We start from the raw sequence: 18562 nt of genomic DNA on the forward strand, positions 1-18562 counted from the left end.
TGTGATGAAGGTGGTAAACTTTTTATACAGTGTATTTTAAATTCCCCCAAGTGTGCACAAGGAGCTATATCCAAGAAGCTTCATTCCAGAATTATTTGTAACAGCCAAAATTTGGAAAAAACCTAAATGTCCAACAACAGAAGAATAAATTTTGGTTTATAAAAGTATGAAATACTTTACAACAGTTAAAATAAATAAAATTTGACAAAGCTCCGTTGTAAGTATTTGTTATATTATTCATTTTGTTTTTCTGTATGGAATTGAAATATTTCATAATTTTATAAATTAGCAAAGTAAAACAAAACTTGGGCAGTGTTTCTCAATATGTGGTCCACAAATGCCCTGCACCAAAATCCCTGAAGGTATATGTTAAAATGCAGATTCCTGGGGGCCCCCTCCCAGGCCTAGTACCAGAAACTCCAGGCGTGGGGCCAGCAGTCTGTATTTCAAAGAAGGACACCGCATGATTCTTAGAGGACCACTGACACAGGGTTTGGGAGGGGAAACGAGTTCAGCGGAAAACAGAAATGGAGAAGACCTCCGGAGATGTGACCCATGTAGAGCCTGGAGTGGGGCTGAAACCACCATACTTCTGAGAGGTTGAGGTGGAGCACACCAGCTGCCGCTCCTCGACACAAGCAAGGAGGGGAGTTTTGTGGTGAGCAGGACCAAATAGTTCGGGTTAAACTGTGAGAAATGAAGAGGCCAAGTATCAGCGGCTTTAACAAGCACACCTTGCATTTCCCGCTCATGTGGAAGAAGTCTGGGGGCAGTCAGTGCAGAGTGGGTGTAGCTCTCCATGGCACCAGGAACTCAGGCTGGTTCTCTGCTGTTGCTCTGCCATGCTCAGCATGTCACACCTGCCTCGTGGCCTGAGGTGACTGTTGAGCTTCAGCCACCACGACTACACTGCAACCAACAAGAAGGAGGAAAGGGAGAAAAAGGGTATATCCCCTCCCTTTAAGGATTCTTCCTGGAAGTAACACAAACCACTTCTGCTCACCTCCAGAATGTAGTCTCATGGCCATACACAGCTGGAAGGGGGATTAGGACATGTCTTCATTCCACGGGGCCAGATACCCACTAAAGGCGGGGAGGGGAGGCTCTGTCACAGGGAGAAAGGGGTAGAATGGACATAGGAGAGCCTCCATCAGAGAGGGCCAGGACTGGGGCCCTAAAGCCCAGCTGAAAAGACTCAGGAAGCTGCTGCAAAGGCTGCAGGATCAGAGCCATGCAGGTCAGGTGGTTTCTGGGGTAGCTCACAAGCTAGATTCTCGCTTTTCAAAGCTTGGTCCTTGGGATAGCAGCATCAACATCACCTGGCATTAATTTTGTATCCTGCTACTTTACCAAATTCATTGATTAGCTCTAGTAGTTTTCTGGTAGCATCTTTAGGATTCTCTATGTATAGTATCATGTCATATGCAAACAGTGATAGCTTTACTTATTCTTTTCCGATTTGGATTCCTTTTATTTCTTTTTCTTCTCTGATGGCTGTGGCTAACACTTCCAAAACTATGTTGAATAATAGTGGTGAGAGTGGGCAACCTTGTCTTGTTCCTGATCTTAGTGGAAGTGGTTTCAGTTTTTCACCATTGAGGACGATGCTGGCTGTGGGTTTGTCATATATGGCCTTTATTATGTTGAGGTAAGTTCCCTCTATGCCTACTTTCTGCAGAGTTTTTATCATAAATCGGTGTTGAATTTTGTCGAAAGCTTTCTCTGCATCGATTGAGATGATCATATGGTTTTTCTCCTTCAATTTGTTAATATGGTGTATCACATTGATTGATTTGCGTATATTGAAGAATCCTTGCATTCCCAGAATAAACCCCACTTGATCATGGTGTATGATCCTTTTAATGTGCTGTTAGATTCTGTTTGCTAGTATTTTGTTGAGGATTTTTGCATCTATGTTCATCAGTGATATTGGCCTGTAGTTTTCTTCCTTTGTGACATCTTTGTCTGGTTTTGGTATCAGGGTGATGGTGGCCTTGTAGAATGAGTTTGGGAGTGTTCCTCCCTCTGCTATATTTTGGAAGAGTTTGAGAAGGATAGGTGTTAGCTCTTCTCTAAATGTTTGATAGAATTTGCCTGTGAAGCCATCTGGTCCTGGGCTTCTGTTTGTTGGAAGATTTTTAATCACAGTTTCAATTTCAGTGCTTGTGATTGGTCTGTTCATATTTTCTATTTCTTCCTGGTTCAGTCTCAGCAGGTTGTGAATTTCTAAGAATTTGTCCATTTATTCCAGGTTGTCCATTTTATTGGCATAGAGTTGTTTGTAGTAATCTCTCATGATCCTTTGTATTTCTGCAGTGTCAGTTGTTACTTCTCCTTTTTCATTTCTAATTCTATTGATTTGAGTCTTCTCCCTTTTTTTCTTGATGAGTCTGGCTAATGGTTTATCAATTTTGTTTATCTTCTCAAAGAACCAGCTTTTAGTTTTATTGATCTTTGCTATCGTTTCCTTCATTTCTTTTTCATTTATTTCTGCTCTGCTCTTTATGATTTCTTTCCTTCTGCTAAATTTGGGGTTTTTTTGTTCTTCTTTCTCTAATAAATGCACAGAAATCTCTGGCATTCCTATACACTAATGATGAAAAATCTGAAAGTGAAATTAAGAAAACACTCCCATTTACCATTGCAACAAAAAGAATAAAATATCTAGGAATAAACCTACCTAAGAAGACAAAAGAACTGTATGTAGAAAATTATGACACTGATGAAAGAAATGAAAGATGATACAAATAGATGGAGAGATATACCATGTTCTTGGACTGGAAGAATCAACATTGTGAAAATGACTATACTACCCAAAGCAATCTACAGATTTAATGCAATCCCTATCAAACTACCACTGGCATTTTTCACAGAACTAGAGCAAAAAATTTCTCAATTTGTATGGAAACACAAAAGACCCCGAATAGCCAAAGCAATCTTGAGAACGAAAAATGGAGCTGGAGGAATCCGGCTGCCTGATTTCAGACTATACTACAAACTACAGTAATCAAGACAGTATGGTACTGGAACAAAAACAGAAATATAGATCAATGGAACAGGATAGAAAGCCCAGAGATAAACCCATGCACATATGGTCACCTTATCTTTGATAAAGGAGGCAAGCATATACAGTGGAGAAAAGACAGTCTCTTCAATAAGTGATGCTGGGAAAACTGGACAGGTACATGTAAAAGTATGAAATTAGAACACTCCCTAACACCATACACAAAAATAAACTCAAAATGGATTAAAGACCTAAATGTAAAGCCAGACACTATCAAACTCTTAGAGGAAAACATAGGCAGAACACTCTATGACATAAATCACAGCAAGATCCTTTTTGACCCACCTGCTAGAGAAATGGAAATAAAAACAAAAATAAACAAATGGGACCTAATGAAACGTAAAAGCTTTTGCACAGCAAAGGAAACCATAAACAAGACCAAAAGACAACCCTCAGAATGGGAGAAAATATTTGCAAATGAAGCAACTGACAAAGGATTAATCTCCAAAATTTACAAGCAGCTCATGCAGCTCCATATCAAAAAAACAAACAACCCAATCCAAAAATGGGCAGAAAACCTAAATAGACATTTCTCCAAAGAAGATATACAGATTGCCAACAAACATATGAAAGAATGCTCAACATCATTAATCATTAGAGAAATGCAAATCAAAACTACAATGAGATATCATCTCACACCGGTCAGAATGGCCATCATCAAAAAATCTAGAAACAATAAATGCTGGAGAGGGTGTGGAGAAAAGAGAACACTCTTGCACTGTTGGTGGGAATGTAAATTGATACAGCCACTATGGAGAACAGTATGGAGGTTCCTTAAAAAACTAAAAATAGAACTACCATACAACCCAGCAATCCCACTACTGGGCATATACCCTGAGAAAACCATAATTCAAAAAGAGTCATATACCAAAATGTTCACTACAGCTCTATTTACAATAGCCAGGACATGGAAGCAACCTAAGTGTCCATCAACAGATGAATGGATAAAGAAGATGTGGCACATATATACAATGGAATATTGCTCAGCCATAAAAAGAAGCAAAATTGAGTTATTTGTAGTGAGGTGGATGGACCTAGAGTCTGTCATACAGAGTGAAGTAAATCAGAAAGAGAAAAAAAATACCATATGCTAACACATATATATGGAATCTAAGGAAAAAAAAAAAGGTCATGAAGAACCTAGGGGCAAGATGGGAATAAAGACACAGACCTACTAGAGAATGGACTTGAGGATATGGGGAAGGGGAAGGGTAAGCTGTGACAAAGTGAGAGAGTGGCATGGACATATATACACTACCAAATGTAAAATAGATAGCTAGTGGAAAGCAGCTGCATAGCACAGGGAGATCAGCTCGGTGCTTTGTGACCACCTAGAGGGATGGGATAGGGAGGGTGGGAGGGAGGGAGACGCAAGAGGGAAGAGATATGGGAACATATGTATATGTATAACTGATTCACTTTGTTATAAAGCAGAAACTAACACACCATTGTAAAGCAATTAGACTCCAATAAAGATGTTAAAAAAAAAAAATCACCTGGGAACCTGTCAGAAATACACATTCAGGCCCCGCTCCAGCCCTACTGAATCAGAATCTGCATTTTAACATGCTCCCCAGCACTGCTCTAGAAGATCTCAGAGAAGAGAAAGGTCAGAAACTGGGGAGACTTGTAGCACAAGGCAGGAACTAGAGGGGAGAGTGTTCTCGGTAGAGTGGTGGCTGAGCTCCTATGCGTGGCAAGCCTGTTATGGAAGTGAATGCAGAGGCAGGCCAGAGAACTGAGGGTTCAGACTTGACTCAGGGATGTGAGTGGAAGAGACTGCCAGCAAAGGGGAACACGGAAGGGGAAAAGAAGAGATGCGTGAGAAACTTGGAAAGAATGTGGCCTTGAAAACACACTTTAAAAGAGTATCAGTGAAATACAGATTCAACTACCCTGTATTGTGCACTAGGCAGCTCTTAATCCTCATAACACCCCTGAGTGGTAGGAACTTCGATTCCCGTTGGAGGTGATGAAATGGAGATTTAGAGCTGTTGACTTGCCAAGGTCATACAGCTAGACATTTACATAGCTTACAAGAATACTTTGTAGAGATCTGGCCAGTTTCCAAAGCACTGTTATATGCTTTATCTAATTTAATCCTCACAATTACTCTGTGAAGAACACAGAAAGTGGTTTTTATTTTGCAGCTTAGGGACTCCAGGACTTTCTCGGTCCATTTTTTTTTTTCATTTTTGTTTCCTGATTTTCTTACACATAATGCTAATGAAGAAGGGATGGGAGTGAGGGGATTCACCAGACCTGATTTTAACTGTGTGAGAGTTTGGCCCCATGATAGGCATATAGTAGACCTTTTAATGCAACTAATATTGTTATTATTATAACGATTGGGTTTGTTCAAGAGGAAAGCAGTATTACAAAAGTAGTTTATTGGAATGAGGAGTACAAACCCAGATATGGAGGGGGAAATTGAAGATCTTGTGTCAGCAACAAGGGAAGGAATTCTAAATAGTGCTGCAGAGCAAGGACTCTGGAGCCAGACAAGCCAAGTCCACTTGCCAGCCCTGCTACTCATAAGAATGGTGACGTTGGGCAAATTACCTAACATCCCCTTGCTTCCGCTTCCTCTTTTTTCAAGATTGAGAGAAATAATACTTTATTTGGGTAATGGTATGAGGATTAAATGAGATACAGTAAGTAAATAAGCCCAATACTCAGGAGAAAACAAATATTCAATAACTATAGCTATTATTAGGTCTGGTTATGGATGGAAGATTCGAATGAGATGGAAGTTAAAGCAATAGCAGGTTCGAGTGGTACTAAAGCGAGGAGTGATACTAAAGCTCCAATAACCTACCTTAACTGCTTTGAGTGTTTATCAGTTTATAGGCTGCGTATCAACTTTAATTTTAAAAAAGGATACTCTCTCTTCCTCAGGCCCACAGTCTTTACACACTGAGTACAATTAATTTGCCTTCTGATGATGCTGCATTCATGACTGATGATTCCAAGTTGCGTATTTTTAAATTCCCGTATTTCCCACAAATGTATTTGGTAATTCTGAATCTAGCAAATAATATAAAACAAGTCATCACAGCTCTTTACCTTAAATGTTCATGAAGCGAAAGAAGTCAAGGGAAAATGCCAACGAACTTTGATTGTCTCATTATGAGAAGCTTTGGCACAGCAACTTTGATTGTCTCATTATGAGAAGCTTTGGCACAGCTTATGAAGGTGACAGATGTTCTGCTTCCTAGAACATTTTTGTTCCACCCCAGAAATCTATATTTTCCTTTAGTATATTGATTTCTTGTTATAGAGCAGGAATGGCTGGCTATTAAATATCTCTATTTGGGAGCTGGGGGTGCCAGAATGTGAGAGGGAAAAAAATGCATCACTGCTAAAAGGAGAGTTGATGGGATGGGTGGAGAAGGACTCAAGAGATGGTAGTCTGTATCTGGGAAATTATTTACAATTTGAATGAAGGACAGAGAGACTTGTCAGAGGAAGAAAAGGGGGAGCAAATGAAAAAAGCATCCAATCGCAGGTAAGCCTTTTGATGGATGAGGAAGACACTTTAATAGATGACAAAGCATTTTCCCCAGTGGTCAGCTGACTCACCTCATCTCTCTTTTTGGCTTGTAGCACAGTGGAAAGATTCAGTGTAACAAATTATGGAATATATATAAGATAGTGAACCAGCTGATGCTACTGATTTCTCTTTTGGGGTGATGTTAGATATTCACTACCAAAATACAGCTGGAAATTGAGATGACTGATTATAAACAATGCCCCCAAAACGGTTTCTCCACAATAGAAATAACATTTCTGTAGTGTATTTATTTCAAAACATGCTCACCTGCAATGTCTCATTTTATCTTACAAATAACCCTGTGAGTTAAGTGTCATTATCTTCATTTTATACTTGAGAAAACTGAGGTTTAGAGAAGGTAATTAATAGCAGTATCCACACCCGGGTCTGTCTTACCATACTACCTTTCTTTGACCCCTCCAATAAGTGTCAGTCTACGGCTACAGTTGCCACCAGGGCTTTGTGTGGGGCGGGGTGGGGGGGAAGGCATTCCCTAGGTCTCAATAATGTTTTTCCCTCCAGGTCCATTCCATGGCCCTCGACAATTCTCAAAGGCCTTAAGAGCCCACTTGAGGTTGCTTTGGGGGACCTGCAATAAGGGCGGGTGCTAGGAGTGGGACAAGAGTAGTGCAGTCCTACCAGCAGCTAAGCTACAGCTTTCCTGGGCTTTGGAGGACCCTGTGTCCTTGGTACCCCCCTGTTCCTCTGCAGCTCACACCTCCTACAGCACCCTCTCACATGTTCCCCTAGAGCCCCTGCGCTGCCCTCCACCCATCCTAAGCATCCCATCCCTCAAAAGGCTCTCTTACTTCTACCGCCTTTGGGACATTTCAGCAGTGTTTGGAGACCACTCACTTATTGCAAATTACCATCTCCTTGAGAGAATTTCCAACATGGGGAACAAACAGCCTGGGGATAGAGGGTCTTTCTTAACCATACCAATACATGCTCCTTCATCCGTGGGCAGAAAGCCTCCAAACTTGAAGCTACTTCTCCACTTTCTTGTCTGATAACTTCCTGGTCTGAGGGAACCTCTTCCGTCACCAGTGGTCAATGAGCTTAGAATTGTGCTCACACGCAGAGGAGAGGGAGCAGCCTTGTCTCAGTTTGGCAGTGCAACGTATAGCCAATTACAGCTAGACAGACTTTGATAGTTCCTTGAATTCCCAAGGGTACCTTATATTTCTTCATTAGCTCAGGCTCTAAATACCAGCTTCTTCAGAATTATTCTGTTTGAGTACTCTTTTGTTCTATACATTGTGTCCCCAAATGTTTAACTCAAATTAATATCCACACAAAGTTTAGCAAGGTGTTCCTATATGTAGCAAACTTTGCTGAACCTTTGGGGAAAGGGAGGGTTATGTTACAACACCCAATCAATTTTAAATTCAGTATCAGTCATCCCTATTCTTTTTTTTTTTTTTTTTTTTTTACATAGTGTATGATTCTCTTTATATAACATTCTTGAAATGACAAAATTACAGACACAGAGTACAGATTAGCAGCTGCCAGGGACTAAAGAGAGGCTAGGGCTGTCAATAAAGTGAGTCATCCCTATTCTTTATAACGTCGTTGACCACATCCACATTTTAGGATTCAGCCTTCTGCCAGGATCCTAAATCCTCCTCTCTCTTCCCTTTCCATACTAATCTCTCCTCATCAATCCTTGCCTCAGATTGCCTGAGACCCCAAATTCTTCTTGTTCCATTACACAGACAAATCCATTAAGTTCTTTCCAGTCCACTACTTAAAAAAAAAAAAAAAAAAAACCTGGCTAAACCCTTAAAGACCACCACTTCAGCCTCATAAATACCTTGCTGAAGATGTGAAATTATCCTTTTTAAGGACTTCATTAAACTATTTGTCCAAAGATTAAAATCATCCTTGCTCTCTGTTTGTATGGGGGTGGGAAACAGGGAGAGGATGGTTACTAAACATACATTATCTCAATAAATTCTCACAGCAATGCTGCAAGGTAGGTCTGATTCTCCTCACTTTACAACTGGGAAAACTGAGGCTCAGAGAAGTTAAGGAATATACTGAAGATGATCTAGCTGAGAAGGGATGAGCAGAGTCAAAACTCTGTGGATCTGGCTCAGAATCCCTTGCTGTTATCACTACATCACATTGCCTCATATATTGTACTTGGCCTTGGAAATGTAAAGTGTCCCAAGGTGGTGGCAGAGGTCAGAGGAGCCAAATGCAGCTCCTCCATGGGCCCTTTTTCTTGGATAACCCCCAGCTCCTGGCTGTCATCTTACGGTAAGTGTCCATGTCTTCACAGATGGTGCCCAGATCTAAACTCAGCCTCCCAGGTGGCCTCTGACCATCACATAGGAGAGCAGGACCCTTCACTTCATTCTTTACCCTGTATTTCTAGTCACGCAACCTGAGGTCCCTTTGAGCTCACATTCATTGGTAATTCATCCTGAGTTTTCAGCCAAGGGAAACCCCTAGAACAAAGGTCCTCCTTCAGCTCTGGAATCAGTCCCAGGGTGAATACTTGCTTCACCACTTCCTGTGAGAACTTGGACAACTCACCTCTCTTTTTTAGGCCCCAGTTTCCTTGGCTGCTCAAAAAGAGCCAATAATATTATTTAGGTCCTATTTCTGAAGAGGAGAGAGTGGAAGGTACACAGCAGAGTCCGGAAGAAATTCCATCCTGCCGAATGAGAGACTCCCTCTTGTGAGACCACCGGAATCACAACTAACTGCTGAACAATCATCAACAGGAAGACACTGGAACTCACCAAAAAAGATACCCCACATCCAAAGACAAAAGAGAAGCTGCAATGAGACAGTAGGAGGTGCACAATCACAATAAAATCAAATCCCATAAACACTGAGTGGGTGACTCATAAACTGGAGAAAAATTATACCACAGAAGTCCACCCACTGGAGTGAAGGTTCTGAGCCCCACATCAGGCTTCCAAACCTGGGGTTCCAGCAACAGGATGAGGAATTCCCAGAGAATCAGACTTTGAAGGCTAGGAGGATTTGATTGCAGGACTTCAACAGGACTGGGGGAAACAGAGACTCCACTCTTGGAGGGCACACACAAAGTAGTGTGCACATCAGGACCCAGGGGAAGGAGAAGTGACCCCATAGGAGACTGAACCAGATCTACCTGCTAGTGTTGGAGGGTCTTCTGCAGAGGCAAGGTGGCTGTGGCTCACCATGGGGACAGGGACACTGGCAGAAGAAGTTCTGGGAAGTACTCCTTGGTGTGAGCCTTCCAAGAGTCTGCCATTAGCCCCACCAAAGAGCCAGGTAGACTCCAGTGCTCAGTCACCTCAGGCCAAACAACCAAAAGCGAGGGAACCCAACCCCATCCATCAGCAGACAAGTGGATTAAAGTTTTACTGAGCTCTGCCCACCAGAGGAACACGCAGCTCTACCCACCACCAGTCCCTCCCAACAGGAAGCTTACACAAGCCTCTTAGATAGCCTCATCCACCAGAAGGCAGACAGCAGAAGCAAGAAGAACAACAATTCTGCAGCCTGTGGAACGAAAACCACATTCACAGAAAGATAGACAAAATGAAAAGGCAGAGGACTATGTACCAAATGAAGGAACAAGATAAAACCCAAGACAAACAACTAAATGAAGTGGAGATAGGCAACCTTACAGAAAAAGAATTCAGAATACTGATAGTGAAGATGATCCAGGACCTTGGGAAAAGAATGTAGGCAAAGATCAAGAAGATGCAAGAAATGTTTACCAAAGACCTAGAAGAATTAAAGAAAAAAGAAACATAGATGAACAATACAATAATTGAAATGAAAAATACACTAGAAGGAAACAATAGCAGAATAACTGAGGCAGAAGAACGGATAAGTGACCTGGAAGACAGAATGGTGGAATTCACTGCTGCAGAACAGAATAAAGAAAAAAGAATGAAAAGAAATAAAGACAGCCTAAGAGACCTCTGGGACAACATTAAACGTGACAACATTTGCATTATGGGGGTCCCAGAAGGAGAAGGGAGAGAGAAAGGACCCGAGAAACTATTTGAAGAGATTATAATCAAAAACTTCCCTAACGTGGGAAAGGAAAGAGCCACCCAAGTCCAGTAAGCACAGAGAGTCCCATGCAGGATAAACCCAAGGAGAAACACGCTGAGACACACAGTCATCAAATTGACAAAAATTAAGACAAAGAAAGATTATTGAAAGCAACAAGGGAAAAATGACAAATAACATACAAGGGAACTCCCATAAGGTTAACAGCTGATTTCTCAGCAGAAACTCTACAAGCCAGAAGGGAGTGGCATGATATATTTAAACTGATGAAAGGGAAGAAGGTACAACCAAGATTACTCTACCCGGCAAGGATCTCATTCAGATTCGATGGAGAAATCAAAAGCTTTACAGACAAGCAAAAGCTAAGAGAATTCAGCACCACCAAACCAGCTCGACAACAAATGCTAAAGGAACTTCTCTAAGTGGGAAACACAAGAGAAGAAAAGGACCTACAAAAACAAACCCATAACAATTAAGAAAATGGTAATAGGAACATACATATTGATAATTACCTTAAACGTGAATGGATTAAATGCTCCAATCAAAAGACACAGGTTTGCTGAATGGATACAAAAACAAGACCCGTATATATGGGGTCTACAAGAGACCCACTTCAGGCCTAGGGACACATACAGACTGAAAGTGAGGGGATGGAAAAAGATATTCCATGCAAATGAAAATCAAAAGAAAGCTGGACGGGCTTCCCTGGTGGCACAGTGGTTAAGAATCCGCCTGCCAATGCAGGAGACACGGGTTCGAGCCCTGGTCCGGGAAGATCTCACATGCCACGGAGCAACTAAGCCCGTGTGCCACAACTACTGAGCCTGCGCTCTAGAGCCCGAGAGCCACAACTACTGAGCCCACGAACCACAACTACTGAAGCCTGTGCGCCTAAAGCCTGTGCTCCGCAACAAGAGAAGCCACCACAATGAGGAGCCCACGCACCGCAACAAAGACCCAACGCAGCCAAAAATAAATAAATAAATAAATAAAATAAATTATACAAAAGAAAGCTGGAGTAGCAATACTGATATCAGATAAAATAGACTTTAAAATAAAGAATGTTACAAGAGATAAGGAAGGACACTAAAAAATGATCAAGGGATCAATCCAAGAAGAAGATATAACAATTATAAATATATATGCACCCAACATAGGAGCACCTCAATACATAAGGCAACTGCTAACAGCCATAAAAGAGGAAATTGACAGTAACACAATACTAGTGTCATTATTATATAATAATACCTCACACCAATGGACAGATCATCCAGACAGAAAATTAATAAGGAAACACGAACGTTAAATGACACAATAGACCAGATAGATTTAATTGATATTTATAGGACATTCCATCCCAAAACAGCAGATTACACTTTCTTCTCAAGTGCAAACGGAACATTTTCCAGGATAGATCACATCTTGGGTCACAAATCAAGCCTCAGTAAATTTAAGAAAATTGAAATCATATCAAGCATGTTTTCCGACCACGCTATGAGATTAGAAATCAATTACAGGGAAAAAAACGTAAAAAACACAAACACATGGAGGCTAAACAATACGTTACTAAATAACCAAGAGATCACTGAAGAAATCAGAGAGGAAATCAAAAAATACCTAGAGACAAATGACAACGAAAACACGATGATCCAAAACTTATGGGATGCAGCAAAAGCAGTTCTAAGAGGGAAGCTTACAGCAATACAATCCTACCTCAAGAAACAAGAAAAATCTCAAATAAACAATCTAATCTTACACCTAAAGGAACTAGAGAAAGAAAAAACAAAACCCAAAGTTAGTAGAAGGAACGAAATCATAAAGATCAGAGTAGAAATAAATGAAGTAGAAACAAAGAAAACAATAGCAAAGATCAATAAAACTAGAAGTTGGTTCTTTAAACAAAATTGATAAACCTCATCAAGAAGAAGAGGGAGAGGACTCAAATCAGTAAAATTAGATATGAAAAAGGAGAAGTTACAACGGACACTGCACAAATACAAAGCATCATAAGAGACTACTACAAACAACTCTATGCCAATAAAATGGATAAGCTGGAAGAAATGGACAAATTCTTAGAAAGGTATAACCTTCCAAGACTGAACCAGGAAGAAATAGAAAATATGAACAGACCAATCACAAGTAATGAAATTAAAACTGTCATTAAAAATCTTCCAACAAACAAAAGTCCAGGACCAGATGGCTTCACAGGTGAATTCTATCAAACATTTAGAGAAGAGCTAACACCCATCCTTCTCAAACTCTTCCAAAAAATGGCAGAGGAAGGAACACTCCCAAACTCATTCTACAAGGCCACCATCACCCTGATACCAAAACCAGACAGAGATACTACAAAAAAAGAAAATTACAGACCAATATCATTGATGAATATAGATGCAAAAATCCTCAACAAAATTCTAGCAAACAGAATCCAACAACACAGTAAAAGGATCATATACCACGTTCAAGTGGGATCTATCCCAGGAATGCAAGGATTCTTCAATATACGGAAATCAATCAATGTGATAGAGCATATTAACAAATTGAAGGGTAAAAACCATATGATCATCTCAATAGATGCAGAAAAAGCTTTTGACAAAATTCAACACCCATTTATGATAAAAACTCTCTAGAAAGTGGGCAGAGAGGGAACCTACCTCAACATAATAAAGGCCATATATGACAAACCCACAGCAAACATCATTCTCATTGGTGAAAAACTGAAAGCATTTCCTTTAAGATCAGGAACAAGACAAAGATGTCCACTCTCACCACAATTATTCAACATAGTTTTGGAAGTCCTAGCCATGGCAATCAGAGAAGAAAAAGAAATAAAAGGAATACAAACTGGAAAAGAAAAAGTAAAACTGTCCCTGTTTGCAGGATGACATGATATTATACATAGAGAATCCTAAAGATGCCACCAGAAAACTACTAGAGCTAATCAATGAATTTGGTAAAGTTGCAGGATACAAAATTAATGCACAGAAATCTGTTGCATTCCTAAACACTAACAATGAAAGATCAGAAAAAGAAATTAAGGAAACAATCCCATTCACCATTGTAACAAAAAGAATAAAATACCTAGGAATAAACCTACCTAAGGAGGTAAAAGACCTGTACTCAGAAAACTATCAGACACTGATGAAAGAAATCAAAGATGACACAAACAGATGGAGAGATACACCATGTTCTTGGATTGGAAGAATTAGTATTGTGAAAATGACTCTACTACCTAAAGCAATCTACAGATTCAATGCAATCCCTATCAAATTACCAATGGCATTTTTTACAGAACTAGAACAAAAAATCTTAAAATTTGTATGGAGACACAAAAGACCCCGAATAGCCAAAGCAGTCTTGAGGGAAAAAAACGGAGCTGGAGGAATCAGACTCCCTGACTTCAGATTATACTACAAAGCTACAGTAATCAAGACAATATGGTACTGGCACAAAAACAGAAATATAGATCAATGCAACAGAATAGAAAGCCCAGAGATAAACCCACACACCTACGGTCAACTAATCTATGACAAAGGAGGCAAGGATATACAATGGAGAAAAGACAGTCTCTTCAATAAGTGGTGCTGCACAAACTGGACAGCTACATGTAAAAGAATGAAATTAGAACACTCCCTAACACCATACACAGAAATAAACTCAAGATGGATTAAAGGCCTAAATGTAAGACTGGACAGTATAAGACTCTTAGAGGAAAACATAGGAAGAACACTCTTTGACATAAATCACAGCAAGATCTTTTTTGACCCACCTCATAGAGTAATGGAAATAGAAACAAAAATAAACAAATGGGACCTAATGAAACTTGCAAGCTTTTGTACAGCAAAGGAAACTCTAAACAAAATGAAAAGACAACCCTCAGAATGGGAGAAAATATTTGCAAATGAATCAAAGGACAAAGGATTAATCTCCAAAATATATAAACAGCTCATGCAGCTCAATATTAAAAAAACAAACAAGCCAATCAAAAAATGGGCAGAAGACCTAAATAGACATCTCTCCAAAGAAGACATACAGATGGTCAAGAGGCACATGAAAAGCTGCTCAACGTCACTAATTATTAGAGAAATGTAAATCAAAACTACAATGAGGTATCACCTCACACCAGTTAGAATGGGTATCATCAGAAAATCTACAAACAACAAATGCTGGAGAGGGTGTGGAGAAAAGGGAATCCTCTTGCACTGTTGGTGGGAATGTAAATTGATACAATCACTATGGAGAACAGTATGGAGGTTCCTTAAAAAACTGAAAATAGAATTAGCATATGACCCAGCAATCCCACTACCGGGCATATACCCAGAGAAAACCATAATTCAAAAAGACACATGCACCCCAATGTTCATTGCAGCACTGTTTACAATAGCCAGGTCATGGAAGCAACCTAAATGCCCATGGACAGACGAATGGATAAAGAAGTTGTGGTACATATATACAATGGAATATTACTCAGCCATAAAAGGAACGAAATTGGGACATTTGTAGAGATGTGGATGGACCTAGAGACTGTCATACAGAGTGAAGTAAGTCAGAAAGAGAAAAATAAGTATCGTATATTAATGCATATATGTGGAATCTAGAAAAAATGGTACAGATGAACTCGTTTGCAAGGCAGAAATAGAGACACAGATGTAGAGAACAAACGTACGGACACCAAGGGGGGAAAGTGGGGTGGGGGGTGGGATGAATTGGGAGACTGGGATTCACATATATACACTAATATGTATAAAATAGATAACTAATAAGAACCTGCTGTATAAAAAAAAATCCAATACAAGGACACATGAATATTACCATTATATGGAACCTTATTTTATATTTTGTCTTCAGAATAAAATCTTATTAATTTAAAAAAATAATATTATTTACCTTATAAGGCTGTTAAAAGAATTAAATGAATTCATGCATGCAAGGTGCTAACGCAGTACCTGGAACATTGTAAAGTCCAATAAATATCATCTGTAATGATAATAATTATAATTATACATGCCCATCCTCTGCCCACCTCCAGACAAATCTGTTCTCTCCACTTCTGCACGCTCCCACCTCCATGATCGCCTGAGTACACACACACACACACACACACACACACACACACACACACACACACCAACCATTATTGGAAGGCACTCTCCTAAAACAGAAGGCCTGGTCTTAGAAACCCTAGATTTCGTTTTATCACATGCTAGTTGTGTGAACTTGGGCCAGATGTTCGACCTCTCTTAGCCCCAGTTTCTTCCTTTGCAAAATGGAAACCATTATTTTGTACTCAACTCACAGCATTTTCATAGGGATTACATAAGGTAGAAATGTAAAGAAGCTCTGTATTTATTGCTACTTTATTTCCATCCTCCACATAAAGTATGTCAGTAAATTTTTTAACTAAGTGCTGGACTTTATACTAATCTCTGTTAAAATGTATAGACTCATTTAGGATTTATCAGATTAACATTGTTCTAAATGGTTTCTCTATGTTCAGCCTTCACATTTTTTCCTCATGTGATATATTTATCTGCTCATGAGTTTTAAAAATCTATTCATATTAAAATGAAAGCATAAGACCCCTATCCCTGCTAGTCACGAATTTTCTTTTACTCATTAAGAGAATAAACCGGCTGCATTATACACAATGCTGGAGGCAATGGCAGAGTCAAAGAAATATAATTTGGGGTAGGTGCTCTCATGTCTATTAGTACATTGGGAAAATGACCTAATATACTTAACCTTAAATGTAATGTGTTAAGACAGTTACACAACCTTTCAAGGAAACCTAGAAAACCTCGAAATGTCCAGTCACGGAACAACGTTGTAACTCTGATGGTAATTCTCTTTAACAGCATTCCCTGCTAGCCCTGTCTGAAATGGAGGAGACATAACATTATGAAATTGAAAATCTTAGGATTCGTCACCTAAACTTTATTTTTTTATTTTTATTTTTTATAAATTTATTTATTTATTTTTGGCTATGTTGAGTCTTTGTTGCTGCGCGCGGGCTTTCTCTAGCTGCAGCGAGCGGGGACTACTCTTTGTTGCGGTGCACGGGCTTCACATTGTGGTGACTTCTCTTGTTGTGGAGCATGGACTCTAGGCGCGTGGGCTTCAGTAGTTGTGGCATGTGAGCTCAGTAATTGTGGCTCATGTGCTCAGTAGTTGTGGCTCACAGGCTCTAGAGTGCAGGCTCAGCAGATGTGGCGCACGGGCTTAGTTGCTCCGCGGCATGTGGGATCTTCCCGGACCAGGACTCGAACCCATGTCCCCTGCGTTAGCAGGCGGATTCTTAACCACTGTGCCACCAGGGAAGCCCCGTCACCTAAACTTTAATGTTGAAGGGCCTGGGGGATCATCCGTACTAACCCCTACATCTTACACGTGAAGATACCCATCCTAGAGAGGGAACCGGGCTTATCCTAAATTACTCCGGTCGATGGTTGGGTTTGTTGGTCGATGGTTGGGTGTGTTGCCGTACTGCAGGAACCAGAGGAAGGAAGACGGGAACAGGCCACAGGAAGAAGAGGGATGTTTTTCGCACGCATCTGGTTCTTATTCCGTATCTTAGATCGTGTTCCCTGCCCCTAAATCGGTGGCATGTCAGGAGAGGAAGGACCCTGAAGCAGAAGAGATAACAAGGACTCCGGAAAACCGTCGTTGGGATTGTGTGATTGGGAACCGAAAACCTCGCCAGATGATTGAAAGCGTTTCTGCGACTGCGGCGTCTGAAGGCGAGGAAGTCTTTCCCTCCCCCAGCGCCGCTCACGCCCCGCCCGGTGGCCGGCAGTAACCCCGAGGCGCGCGGCAGCCTCGGCTATCTTCAACGTAGCCATTTGAAAAGTGAAGAAAAAACCAAAAAAACCCCCGAGAATGTGCTCCTTTTCACTTCAAACCTGTCGTTAGGTCCGGGCCCCTCCCTGGCAGAAATGGGCACATTAACTCTGTGCCCACGTGGCTTTTCCGCGGGCATGTGCTCCATTCGGAAGCCCGGGGCTCCTTTCCTAACCGCGTTTTGTGGAAAACGATGTGCCGAGAGGCCGGAGCTGAATCGCGGCCAGCTGTGGAAGAAGGCGGAACGTGAAGACAACAGATAGAAGGGGGATGAGAAGTTATGCGGTGTCCGAGGCAAAGGGATGCGCGAGAGTGACGGCACAGGGGGCCTCGGTCGCCCCGCCGGCCTGAGATTGTGCCCAGCCCCGACACACCTCGAAATTAGGGCACATCCACAAAGCCCACACCCTTCATTTCAGAGGGGAACGGAAACCACCAGAAAATAAACGTCCTGGCCGCCCAGCGGCGGCTGGGAGAGAGCTGCGCGCAGGCGCACTGGGCTCCGCGTCTGCCCTCGAGTTACCCCGCGCGGCTCGCCGGCCGAACTAGGTGAAAGGTAACTAGCAGGCGCTGATCCTGGCGGCGGCCCAGACGCGCGTGCGCGGGCTCCGGCGGCTGGTTCCCTCCTTCGCAAGTTTCTCCAAGTCTGCATTTCATCGAGCTGCGGATGTGGCAGGGGGCAGGGCAGGAGGCGATGGGGCGGCGGGGGCGTCGAGCAGACTTGGAAAATGCTTGTCACTCAGTCCTCCATGGGGAAATGAGGTCCAGGAATGGTGCGGGGGAGAGAACCACCGCCTGAGCGCCATTTATGTACCCGACACGGTGCTGGGCATGCCACGGCGTTATTTTCAATCTTGCATTAGAACAGACAAGGTGGCCTCCCATTTACAAAAGAGGAAACTGAGCCACAGCGAGTTCATGTATTATAATTTGCTCAAGGTCATCCAATCAATAGAGGGCAGTTTCTACAAATGGTCCCTGGTTTGAGGTGGGGTTTTTTTGGCCGTAGTGCTAATAACCCACATGTGTAGAGCATTTTACAAGGCACCCTCCTGGTTCCATCCTTACCTGAAACCTGTGAAACT

The sequence above is a fragment of the Balaenoptera musculus genome, chromosome 6 (genome assembly GCF_009873245.2).
Source record: "Balaenoptera musculus isolate JJ_BM4_2016_0621 chromosome 6, mBalMus1.pri.v3, whole genome shotgun sequence".
Lineage (NCBI taxonomy): Eukaryota > Metazoa > Chordata > Mammalia > Artiodactyla > Balaenopteridae > Balaenoptera > Balaenoptera musculus.